The 12,864-nt window shown below is 33.9% G+C and overlaps 1 long non-coding RNA gene across 1 annotated transcript in view; it reads left to right on the forward strand.

Moving 5' to 3' along the window:
• The first annotated feature begins 536 nt into the window (after positions 1–536).
• Positions 537–12,864, forward strand: part of LOC140596722 (uncharacterized) — a 58,417-nt gene continuing 46,089 nt past the window's right edge. Inside the window, exon 1 of the long non-coding RNA XR_011998624.1 lies at positions 537–606. This is a non-coding gene — a long non-coding RNA (uncharacterized lncRNA). The remainder of the gene's footprint in view (positions 607–12,864) is intronic.

The following is a 12,864-nucleotide window of genomic DNA, read 5'->3' on the forward strand; positions in this document are numbered from 1 at the left end:
AATGAGATTTGCAACCTAAATTCACTTATTAAGGTGATAAAATTAACAACAAACTAAGTTTGATTATATTTAACCATATATTAACTGAAGAATAGAATTTATAAGAGGGAAGTTAGGGTTTGAGGGGTGGTGTTAGGCACATGGTTCCCCAAAGTCATATTTTGAAAAAGCGATTCAAACTGAGAATCAGTTGATTTAGAGAGGACTTCTCCTCTTTTCTTTTAAATAAAGTGTCTCTGAAGTGGCTGTTTGATTATACAATAAATAATTACCATAATTACGCCACCCATGAATGTTCACTGAACATCAATTTAACTGACTCCTCCCCGCCCCCCTGAAATGACTTGACACTGAGGAGAACAGTAGATAAGTAGAAGAATATCTATCTATTAACATTTATTGAATAACTCTCTGAAATTGTCCTTAACAGACAGAGCTTATCGAAATAAAACTAAAACCTTGATAAACATTAGTCATGCTAGTATAAATTGTTGGTTTGAAGGTTCTAACTGAATTGTGTGCCTTGTACATCCTTCTGGACAGTCGAGATTAAAAAGGAAACAGCAAGAGCAAGAGAAATCAGGCCGAGAAAATTTGCAAGAACAGGTTTGTTATTTTTCTACCAATCACCTCAGTCCTATCGACCTTTCCTTCAATTTAAGCTCTTCTGGTCTATTCTGCTTTGCTGTTTACTCTCTGTGCTGATGCATTTTCATTTCTGCTCTTTTTATTGACTTTTGGTTCCCATTCCACTCAAGGTCATGGCTCCCTGACTACCTTCTCCCCCACCCTTAACAGGAGGCTGGGTCTTCATGTACAAAACTAAGAGCGCTAACCCAGTTATCCAAATAGTTGAGATAAAAGCATTTATGCATCCGAATCATCCATCTAATTGATTCTTTTTTCCACTTTACTTATCACATCTGTCCTGTGAATACTGTCAGTCACATTCCAGCTGAAGCCATAATTACGCCCATGAATGTTCACTCCATTCAGTCAAACAATCAATTTAACTGACTTTTCCCCCTCGCTGACTTGACTGGTCAGTGGGAGTGACAGATTAGTTGTTTCAGAGTCTTACAGGAACGGCCTTCGAATTTATGTTATAAAAGCATGTCTTAAAGCTAGTTCTGGGAGGTTCTCTGAGGCTTCTTGCATACTGTGCACTTATTAAAGACTCTCTCTGAGTGAGTGGCTGAGCCCCTTTAAAACAATTACAAGCATTTAAAAAGCAATTACCAGAGAATTCCAATGCAAACAAAATATCTATTTTGACTACCATGAACAACTCTGCACATTTTTTCTTTTCCTCTCTCTGTCTCTCTCTGTCACAGATGTAGCTATCCATTTCACAGAAGATTTAATTACAAATTTGTCTTCCTTATCTTCTGGGCCCACACTGCTGCTTGCAAAAAAAACAGAAATAACACAGGTGGTGGTGGCAAAAGAGTTAGAGTCCAGAGAGGTTGAGAATAAAGATTTAAGGTTAGGGAGGACTTTTTTTTTTTTTTTTTTTAATAGTAGTACACACAGCCTTGTAATCATTAACTTAAAAATACGTCATTTACAATTCATCGATAATTAACGTATTCTGAGAGAAAGTCGAATCTTCATAATATCATACACTGTACCACTTGTTGCTTTATAAGGAATATTTTTTAAATGAAGGACATTTTGGATTTAGTTTTTTGTTTGATTTACTCTCTTGTTTTGTTTCTCTTATTGAAGTAAGTTATACCATCACCTTTTGGAGAGAGTATGTATCTCTATAAATACAGGTGTGCAAATATAATATATCTGACATACATGCTGTTTTATTTTACATTCTATGCCTTTGTGGAACACAATCTCAAGACATGGGATTTTATGCATTTGTTAAATTCATGTCAACACTCTTCGAAAATACTCAGTCCTCTGAACCTGTTATGTAGTATAGTAGCCTTTAGCCACATGAAGCTGTCTAGTACTTGAAATGTGACTAGTCTGAATTGGGATGTGTTGCAAGAGTTAGTTAAAAGAAGAAAAAAAGACTGGAAAGCATCTCATTAGTAATTTTTATATAATGATTGCCTGTCGAAATGATATTTTGGATATAGTGGGTTAAACAAAATATATATTAATTTTAATGTCACCTATGCCTTCTTGCTTTGTCTGTGACAAGTAGAAAATTTTCAATTTCCTATGTGGCTGGCATTGTATTTCTATTTGCTAGCACTGCTCTAGATAAGGAAGGGCTGCCTCATGAATCTGTAAAGGCATTGGGAGATGAGATTATTCTATCTGTACAATTTTGTCCTCAGAGGAGATGGAAGTTGGCACTTCTGGGAGGAATGAAACTGATCACTGACTGCATTCTTAATTAGCCTTGGAATTAGAAGGCTTCTTAAGTCTGCAGTGGTGCCCACTGGCTAAATTTTTGGCAGAAAAGTACTGCCATTTCAGCTACAAGGAAAATTTGGTTAGAGGGAGTAGAGGAAGCAAAGAAACAAGAAAGGAGGCCGAAACATGGCTAAAACTTCACCATTAAACATAATAAATAAATAAATAAATAAATAAATAAATAAATAAATTGCCTAGTTTGATATTATTCAAATAGAACAAAGACAGCTAAGTAATTCAAAGAACAAAGACAGCTAAGTAATTCAATAAATTATGTACTTTCTGCTAAAAAGCAATCTGTTTTTCCATTTGTTTTCCTGGTAAGGACCCCCAGAGGCAATTTTATGGTTTAGCTTAACTAGCCTTTTGTGCTTGTAGCATATTTTTTGGAAATTTTGCTTTTCTTTGCCAAGACTTTCCTCCTGTTGATACCTTAATAAATAGAAGGCTTTCTACCACTATTTTTTATTTTTCTTTTTTACCCTACTTGTCAGGGCTAGAACTACACTCTTTGAGACTAAGTTATTCAGCAGTGAATTGCCTCTGTACAATAGCTAATGTCCTAGGAGAGAGTGTTTACCACCCACATGATAAAACAGAAAGTTCTCGTGTAGGAGACCAATGCCATATATAAAAGGAAGTTTACTCTTAAATTCTACGACTATAAGAGAACTTATAGTCGTAGAACTTTATAGTCGCAGAACTTTACTTTAAAATATCCCATCCAAAAATAGGCAGAAAATTAGCATATCCAATCAGTCAAATTGAAAGCCTGGCTCCTGTCTAACAGTCCCTTGTTTGGGGACCACCTTCCATTCTTTTGAAACACATGGGAGCATGGTTGTCATGAAAATGTAATGCTTCTCCTTGAAATGCTAATCTTGTTGCCACTTTATCATCCCAATGAACCTGAACCTTCTAATGGGAATTTTATTAAGATAATGGCATTCTTTGTGGTGTTTGGAAAGATGATCTCTTCTGAAATGGATAAAACTCTAAATCATTCCCAAGCATCATGATACTCTGCTGCAAGTCAGGCAATGACACATGTGGTCAAATAAATGTAGGGAAAAAAATGTCAATAAACAGTTATTGCTGCTTGTGCATGCAGACTGAGTCTGTACTGATACCGATATTTTCTGATCAAATACATTCAATAAACAGTACTTTCACACAATTGTAACACAGAAAGTTTTGTTTTTTGTTTTTTGTTTTGTTTTGTTTTTTAATTTACCTTTACTGGTCTATTGTAAGGGACACAATTTAAGAATAGTCAAAGGGCAGGGATGTATAGGGCAAATATGGGGGGATCGAGAGCTGTAAGTCTCCATGTTCTGTGTACATCACTCTCTCAGTGTTTCAATGTGTTCACCAATCCAGAAGCCCTAGAAGGTAAGTGTAGCACTTTAAAATATATTATATACTTCATCTTAGCAACATTTTTAATCATTTATTTAATCAGAATCACTATCTCTCACATATCCTCACTATCCACAGCTTCAACCTATATCCCATTCTAAGGGGCAGTCAGTATAACCTTGAAGTACCTGAATTTCAGGACCATCCTTGTCCTAACAGAAAGTGCATGCATCTCGCCTTTTGTCTCCTGAAATGCAACTTTTCATATGGAGACTCAGTGCAAGGAGATTATACATTTCCCTCATCTGGATTAGGAGATCATTTTTTTTTTTTATGCCTAGAACCCTGCATGAAGTTATTTTTCCACCTGGCTAACAATTGAACTAAGTTTCTCTTAAAATAGTGACCATCTGACTACATCACCAATACCTAGGACACTTAGAATATAGAAGGTGATTAGTACATTGTTGAACTTTTCACGAATACTGGGCAAATTTGATTTTTGCCTCAGCGGGAAATTCTCCCATGCTTTTATTGTTAGTGCTTTATATTGTGCTTCCAATAAAGCATTCAGTAGAAATGCTTCATATGTGCAAAAAATTTGTGCCAAAGGAACAAATGAATTTGGGGAGTATAGGGAAGAGAGAGAAACTACTTAGTGATTATGAGTTCTTCTAATAAAGCACCTAATGAACATTTAGTCCCAGAGTGAGCATGAAACGGAAGATGTACATTTGTGATTCCTGTAGTTTGCCTCAGTTTGCATTTATTTGCCTTCCAGAATGTGAACATCTTGCTATACAGATTCTACTATTTAAATATCTATTTATTTATCTATCATTTATCTATCATCTAATCTAAGGTAATGACCAATAAGAAACCCATCACAAAAGAAATAATGGTTTAATCCCATACCAAGGAAAAACTGCCTGGCTGTTAAGTATTGAAGAATGCTATTTTGATCCCAATTTGTCGTGTTTTTATTAGAGATTTAAGGGATAATCAAGAGTAATTGAAATGCACAAACTTCTTCTAATTCCTCATAGTAATTAAGAACATGCACTTTCATATCAGATAAATCTGGAATTGACACCTGGTCCTCTCACAGATTAACAGTTAAATTGGAAAGGTTATGTAATGTTTTTAGCCTCCAGTTTTTCTATCTGCGAAATGAGATAGTAATAGGGTTGTTGGGAAATCGATGAAGAATTATATTTGGAGAATGGATCATTCTACATAGCTATGCTAGACATAGTTATGACAATGCATTCAGCTACTAGTATTATTATTCTTCTTTCCAGTTGTTTTGCTATCCTGCTTTTCTGACTTATTATTCTTGAAACCCACCAAGCCATTCTTTCGTTGGTGATCACCTCTCTGGAAAGTCCCATTACCTCACAATGACAGTAATTTTCTCAAGTTTACAGTATAAATAAATGAACTATTCTGAGAGTGTTTAAATTCAAAAAGGGGATTGATTTTTGTAGTTATTAAGCATTTTCAATGTCAAAACAAGTGGCTAAATGTCATATGTATCTCCTTTATGTCATATTCACCATAGTAGCAATTTTTAAATTATTTTAAAATATTCTTTTTCTAAAATTCTGCAAATAAATAAATGAACAAACCCATCATTAGATTTCTCATCTTTTAGTTAACTGGATTATGAAATATGTTTCATTATCACTTTGGAATTTGTACACTATTGATCTGTAGAATCAACACAATAAAAGCCCTAAAATGGACTTAGAAGGAGAAAAATGCTATTTTTTATGTAAACCTCATATTAGTTATTTATGTAGTTCTTCACTGTACTCAGAATAAAGACATTAATTTATTTCTCATACATGAATGGTTAATATTTTTTAAACGTGAAATTTATCACTGGATATAATAGTGTATAAAATGTATTTGTAGATTAACTATATTTGAAAATTCTTAATTATAATTTTAAATTGAGTAAATGGTCATTAAGTTGGGTAATGACCATTTACAGAGCAATTGGTGATTGATACACAGTCATGTGAAGTTGCCATGTCTGATACTACTCTAATAAGACATTTATCTTAGATCTGTGTGTCTAAAATTAATGATTAATTAGTTTAATTTAGTATAATACCTCATGGAAGCCCTGTCCTCTGTTCTTATTTTTTTTTTTTTAAGAGAGCAGCTTTAGCATGGGAAGAACTATTCAAGATTCAGTTTCCTGCAAATTCCCAGTAGCAATCATCTCTTATTTGCAATATTTCTAGTGCACATATTAGTTACTTTCCTATTCCAAAGACATTTTGACATATTAGCATTATCCCTTGCTGAACATGTGAAATTAACATAACTTTTTTCCAATCTCTTTTGGGGAAAAATTATCTTTCATCTAAAGATCAGGCATTTAGTTGAATGCCATTCTACCTTACAGTCCAAAATGAACCCAATTTGAAGGGCAATTTCTTTCTTTATTTGTTAATAACAAAATAACTCATCCAGTTTATGGTCAAATCATTGAAATAAATCTCAGTTATAGTTCTTCCAATTGATTCACATTGATAACATCTCATTTTCAAGAATCACCACTGGTAGAGGGTTTGTCAGATGTTTCCATTTATGCTCATCACCTGTGCAGATGTCCTGATATCAAAAGGGAGAGGTAACTCCTTGGTAGGGGTTTATATGAAGTCATGCTGACCCAGGTGTTCATTAAAAATATGATTTCTTCAGTCCAACACCAGAGGTACTAAATATAAATATTTGAAGATAAGCCAACTAAATCTGCATTTTAAATATTTTAAAAATATTTACTAATATTTAGATAATAGCATTTACTAATCATTTTAAAAATCTTTTTGCTTTTTTTTTCAAAGATTTTATTTATCCATTCATGAGAGACACACAGAGAGAGAGAGAGAGATAGAGAGAGAGGCACAGAGACACAGGCAGAAGGAGAAGCAGGCTTCATGCAAGGAGCCTGACGTGGGACTCCATCCAGGGTCTCCAGGATCATGCCCTGGGCTGAAGTCGGCGCTAAACAGCTGGGCCACCAGGGCTGCCCCCTAATCATTTTCTTATGCACAAAGACATAACTGGTAAAGTCAATGGGTAGATCCTCATATTGACAGATATCCACCCTCAACGATGTTGAACATGAAACTAAGTGACTATCTGTCACTTACATTGGATCATGTATTTTCAGTTCTGGATTATGGGCAACATATACATTTGTTAAATATATATATCTGGGGCAAAACCTTTTTAATCATCAAGGCAAAGTGTCCCGCTCAGTGAAAATAGAAGCAACATTGGAAGCTGAGGAGAATGCGTATTCTAGTAAGTAGAGGGAAAATAATGTTTATAAAGTAAACAAGGCTGTAGACTGAATCACGTTCTGAAAAGTGAGGGGTATGGCAAAGGAAAGCATCAGTGTAATACAGAGAATTTAGGACTTAAGTGGAACCAGCTCCCTGAATGTTAGAGAACTTTAATACAAACAACTGGGAAGTTGGAGAACCCAGGAGAAACAGGCTTCCGCTGAATCATTTTCCTACATAGTACCATTGCTTCAGTAAATGTGCACATGGCTCAAAACATTTACTTTGAAGCTCGATGGAATCAGCCTTGCCTAAACCAGTTGTGGTTCTTGGACCAACAGCATCAGCCTTTCATGGGAATTCGTTCCATATGCAAAATCTCAGATCACATCCCAGACTGACTGATTCAAGTCTGCACATTAACCAGATGCTCACTTGACTCACGTTTCCATAAAAATCTGAGAGGCACAGGCCTGAAAATTTTTCAGTTCAAATATGAAGAAGTGACATCTACCTTCTCCTTGTTTCACTGATGCTTCTCTCTTGCTGGCATGCCCTTCTAATCCTACTTTTTATCCTGGAGCCCACTGTCTTGTATGAAGCTTTCCTCGGGCACCAGATTTCAGGAAATCCTCTCTTCTAGGATTCTATATAAATTTAAATTACGTGCTTCTTCTACATTAATTCTTATTTATGCTTTTTTAATTGAGAAAAAATATGATGTTTATGTATGCCTTCATCATTCAGCAGTGTGCTTGTCTTATTATTTATTTTTTAAGCACTTAGTTACAGTAGAGATGTTCTAGATTTGGGGACTGTGCTCAATGATGCACCAATCATATAACTCTCTGTATAACAAACAAAAGTTTGAAATTTTCTTTTTTTTTTAAGGTTTTATTTATTCATGAGAGACACAGAGAGAGGCAGAGACATAGGCAGAGGGAGAAGCAGGCTCCCTGCGGTGAGCCCAATGTGGGACTCGATCCCTGAACTCTGGGATCATGCCCTGAGCCAAAAGCAGAGCTCAACCACTGAGCCATCCAGGCATCCCAAGTTTGAAATTTTCAAACATGAATGTGCAGAAGTAAGAAGAAAGTCCACTGTAACTGTGTGGTTTGGGCTCAGAATACCTCTTCTAATTTTCTTCTAGTGTGGCTTCCCATTCCAATGGGGAGCAAAAAGCTAAAAACAAACACTTCTCCAACTCTTTTCGGGCTGGTGATCCAAGTTTGGTTCAGATTCTACATCAGATGCAATCACCTGAGATTTGACATTGGAATGGAGATAAGTGGGGTATTGAGCATGTGTTTTATCAATGTGGATTATAGCAAATATGGCATAGGTCTGGAACAAATTCTGTCTCTGAAGCTTGTTGATTTAGCAGAAATGGCTCCTTGATAGTAGAAAATGTGGCACAGTGTGGGACCCTGAAGCTATAATGGCAACATCCTGATTTTTGCACATGAGGTTTCCTGAGTGGAGCACAGTGATTCTGATCTGGAACCAGTTACTGTAGCCAATTTAGCAGCTCGTACTAAGGCAGTCCTTTATTGATGTGTGCAACGAGAGATGTCCCCTGATTTGATAAGCAGCTTCCCAATCACAGCAGGTGAAAGCAACTCCTTTGGAAGCCTGGTTCTGTAGTGTAGATCTGAGAATAGATTCTGGAATCTCATCCTACAGATTTTTATTCAATCATTTTAATAAGTCTATAAAGCCATCTGACATGCTGTAATAGATACTTTTATTAAAATTATCTAAAAAAATAAAAATAAATAAAATTATCTAAAGTGGAGGGGCAACTGGCTGGTTCAGCTGGTATAGCATGGGACTCTTGATCTTGTAATTGTGAATTCAAGTCCCACACCGTATGTAGGGATTACTTAAAAATAAAAAATTTAAAAAAATCTTAAAAAAAATATTATCTAAAGTGGAATATGTTCCCTGCAGAACATTGACCAACATGAAACACCAAAGAGAATATATAGAACACATAAAAGGACAGTTTTTAAAGGCTATTTTTTTAAAGTAAATCAAGTAATCCAGCCAAATAGTATGTGACTCTGATAATAGGTCTCTCAGGTGATCTCTTTATTTTTCACTCCCAGTTAATTTCTGCTTTCTTCTCTCTATTCCTCATCTGTTGTCTTGCCATTCAGAGAAAAGGTAAGTGTAGACTATACACTTAGCCATAATAGCTGGGAGGAAATGGTTGTTTGAAATGCAATGTCATATATCTCATTTGCAGTGTTCGATTTCTCATTATGGTGCAATGATATTCATCCAAATCAAACTCAGTCTCCATTTTATCCTCAACTGTACACTCTTTTACTTTTTTTCTTTCCCTATAACAAAAATCCAAACCAAACTAAAATAAAAAACAAAAACAAAAACAAAAAAAACAGCTAAATTCCTTTTTTTTCCTCATTCCCTTTTCTTGAAAAAATTGCATTTAAAAAAATTACTGAATTTACATAAAACAAAATAAAGCAACACAGTTTACTTATTTCTACCACCTTTCACTTCTCACTGCTTACAAACACCAATCTGTTCTCTATATTGATGAGCTTGTTTTTGGGTTTTGAGTTTTGGGGTTTTTTTAGGTTCCATATATAAAAGAAATCATATGGCTGACTTGTTCCACCTAGCATAATCCTTTGATGTCGTCGAGGTCCAGCTGTGTTGTCACAAATGGCAATACTGAGTTCTTTTTCATGAATGAATAATATTCCATTATGATTTATTCATTCATCCATTGATGGACACTTAGGTTGTTTCTATAACTTGGCTATTATAAGTAATGTTGCAATGAACAGGGGAGTGCATATATCTTTTTGAGTGAGGGTTTTATTTCCTTTGGATAAATACCTAGAAGTGGAATTGCTAAGTCATATGGTAGTTTTATTTTTAATTTTTTAAGGAACCTCCATTCCCTTTTCCATAATAGTTGCACCAATTTACATGCAGAAAGGTTCTCTTTTGTCCCATCCTTGCTAACATTTGTCAGTTCTTTTTTTTTTTTTTTTTTTTTTTTTATAATATCCACTCTAATAGATGTCCTGTGACACCTCTTGGTGGTCTTGATTTGCATTAACCCAAAGATTCATGATGTTGAACATCTTTTCATGTACATGTTGTTGGCCATCTGTATGTATTCTTTGGAAAAGTGTCTTTTTAAATCTTTAACCTATTTTTCAATCAGATTGGGTATTTGGGATTAAGTTGTATGAACTCTTTATATATTTTGGATATTAGATCCTTAACAGATATGTGATTCACAATTATTTTCTCCCATTCAGGAGGTTTCCTTTTTATTTTGTTGATGATTTCCTTTCTGTGCAGAAGTTTTTTGTTTGATGTAGTCCCACTGATTTATTTTTGCTTTGCTATTTCTGCTCTTGGTAGCATATTAAAAAAAAAATGATCACCAAGGCCTATGTCATGGAGCATAGTGCCTTGTTTTCTTTTAGAAGTTTTATGGTTTTAGTGCTTACATTCAAATCTTTAATCCATTGTTAGTTAATTTTTGTGTATGGTACACTATATACCATACATGGTCTACTTTCATTCTTTTGCATATGGCTGTCCAATTTCTCCAATACTATTTACTGAAGAGACTGTCCTTTTCCCTTCGTCATAAATTAATTGACCATATATATGTAGGTTTATTTCTGGGCTCTCTATTCTATCCCATCGACCTATGTGTTTGTTTTTATGACAATACCATGCTGTTTTAATGACTATAGTTTTGTTATAATGTGAAATCATGGAGTAACTTTGTTCTTTCACAAGATTGCTTTAAAGTGTTTGGCATCTTTTGTAGTTCTATAAAAATTTTAAGATTACTTGTTCTATTTCTGTGAAAAATACCATTGGAATTTTGATAGAAATAGCTTTGAATCTGTTTATTGCTTCATGTTATATGGACATTTTAACAATATTAATTCCATGAGCATGAAATAGCTTTTCATTTATTTGTGTACTCTTCAATTTCTTTCATCAATGTCTTAGAGTTTTCAGAGTATAAGCCTTTCTTCTCTTTGGTTAAATTTATTCCTAGGTGTTTTATTCTTTTTATTCAATTGTAAGTAAGATTGCTTTCTAAATTTCTCTTTCTGACAGTTTACTATTAGTATAAAGAGACAGAGCAGATATTTGTGTATTGATTTTGTAAAATATATAATGTAAAAAAACATATTTATGTACATTTGTATTTTTAGCATTCAGCTGTGTGCTTGTCTTATAATTGGTAATTTGTAGAATTTTATGGATTATAAAAATCCAAATGGTCAAGTGATTTGGTCAAAAAATAGCAAATTGTCATAAAGGCAGGATTATGATGACAAATAAAGAGATATATGTAAATAATAACTTAATCAACATTAATTATTGGCAAAATTATATCATGATAATGATGATTGTTTTGTTTTCATTTCCAGTGACATAGCTGTTAATTGTTAGGCATTTTAAGCTGGTATGTGGACCAAAAGAAGAATTCCAAATAATTAAGCTAAATTTCAATATTTTCAGTCTTTATTTTGTATATTCAAAGTAAAAAGGAAATTATACTTTAAAATAAACAAATAAAGTCATTATGTCTGAAGTGGAAATAACTTGCATTTATTTAAATATATATATATTTCCTTTCTTTTCTCCCTAGGTCTCCTATGTGACTCTCACTGTAGTTAATATCTCTTTCCTGAAAATGCATAGCTAAAAGACTTTAAATTTTTTAGTAACTGAAAACTTGGAGATGAAATAACTTACGTATCTAGTTACAAATTTTATTTTAAATAACAATAACATGTGAGCTTATGCACAGAGTATTATAAAATGTCAAATTCCCTCTTGAGAATTCTTTCTCAGGAAAGTAATTATATTAAAGTAAAATAGTCATTTAAAAGGACCAGCCACTGGATTAAAAGTCACTTTTATTGTTGTTTTCTTTGTTTTAGTCTCTATAACAAAAAAGTATTTCTTTTTTAATAAAATATTTTAAATGGAATGTAAGAAAAAGTATTATCTAAAAACCAGGAAATATTCATTAGACTACACAATGTATAATAAAGACATAGCTTTGAGCTATGGCTACATAGTCTATGAATGAGATTATTTTGCCTCTTTAATGGCAAACTCAGTCAGATAAATGTCAAATTAGTAGTCATGTTGTCAAATCATGTTAAATCTAACCAGTTTAACTGACTTATTTTTACTTTATTTGGGTAGACACTATTTTCACCTTAGTTTTTAAAAATATTTAAATGCACAGGGTGAAAAAAAAAGGTACCAAAGGACTTGTATAAACACCATTCTCTCATCTTACTTTTCCCACCAACCTCTACCCCATCATTCTGTTTTAATCTTTGGTGGTTATTGCAATAATTTTATAGTGTTAACCTTACACTACTATTTCCTATTTTAGATCAAAGTCTCCTGCTACATAAGGTGATAATTTAACTTATAATGTCTCACCTTCAGTTTGCTCCCTCCTATTCCTCATTTGTACAGTTTGTCTAAGGTCTTATATAATTAAACCTCTACTCTGTGTTTCATTTACTTTCAGTATTATCACTTGGCTTCCTACTATGTCAGACGGAAATATTAGCACCCTTACATTTCCTCATTCCTCTCATTTGCTAGGTTTTTTTTTTTCTTCAGATTTATTTATGTATTTGAGAAAGAGAAGGGAGAGAGCATGAGTGAGTGCAGGGGAATGTGGGAGAGAGAGTTTTAATGGTACAGGACTCAGTCTCAAGATCCTGAGACCATGACCTGAGCTGAAACTAGGAGTCACATGCTTAGCTGACTTCACCAGCCAGGCACC

Source organism: Vulpes vulpes, unplaced genomic scaffold (assembly GCF_048418805.1).
Source record: "Vulpes vulpes isolate BD-2025 unplaced genomic scaffold, VulVul3 Bu000000631, whole genome shotgun sequence".
NCBI classification, from domain to species: Eukaryota; Metazoa; Chordata; class Mammalia; order Carnivora; family Canidae; genus Vulpes; species Vulpes vulpes.